The following is a 692-nucleotide window of genomic DNA, read 5'->3' as shown; positions in this document are numbered from 1 at the left end:
CGTTACCCCCAGGCTAGCGAATGTGCTCCAGGAAGGGGGTGAGCCAGACGCGAGGCACCCCTAGGGAGGCACTCGGAGCCTGGAAAGTGGTCAGGCGCAGGGAGGTGGGTGGCTCAATGCCGGAGTGCCCCCGACTGGCCCGCCACACAGTGGACACAATAATGACTAGTTGTCTAAAATTAATTACAGTAATACCTTATGCTGATCATCTGTTCAGACCAACCCCAAGTAGTTAAATATTGGCAATGTTATGCAACCTCCCCCTCTCAAATACCAGAGACAATGGAAAGAACATCTTGCAACACAGTGGCTACTGCTGTGACTTCCTTTTCTTTATCCTTCCAAGTAAAACTAAGATGCCCTAGGACAGAACTACGTGACTGGGTGCAAGGCACCCACCTGTGAGAGTTCTAAGGGATTCAGCAATGACCTGGAAGATAGGCTGGAGTGCACCTTTAGCAAGGTTGCTGATGACACCAAGCTGGGGGAGTACTAGAAACACTGGAGGGTAGGATTAGGATTCAAAGAGACCCAGACAAATTGGAGGACTGGACCAAAAGAAATCTCAAGAAGTTCAGTAAGGACAAGTGCAAAGTCCTGCACTTAGGATGGAATAACCCCATACCTCAGTACAGGCTGGGGGCTGACTGGCTGGTCAGCAGCTTTGCAGAAAAGGGTCTGGGAGTTACAGT

At 50.3% G+C, this 692-nt stretch overlaps 1 protein-coding gene across 1 annotated transcript in view; it reads right to left on the bottom strand.

Moving 5' to 3' along the window:
- Positions 1-692, bottom strand: part of FRMD3 (FERM domain containing 3) — an 87,822-nt gene that overhangs the window by 75,092 nt on the left and 12,038 nt on the right. The gene's annotated exons all lie outside the window — the stretch shown is intronic.

This window comes from Gavialis gangeticus, unplaced genomic scaffold (assembly GCF_001723915.1).
Source record: "Gavialis gangeticus isolate Ggan-Ray unplaced genomic scaffold, GavGan_comp1, whole genome shotgun sequence".
Classification (NCBI taxonomy): Eukaryota; Metazoa; Chordata; order Crocodylia; family Gavialidae; genus Gavialis; species Gavialis gangeticus.
Note: the sequence above shows the minus strand (reverse complement) of the source record. Positions and strands in the feature narration are given on the sequence as shown.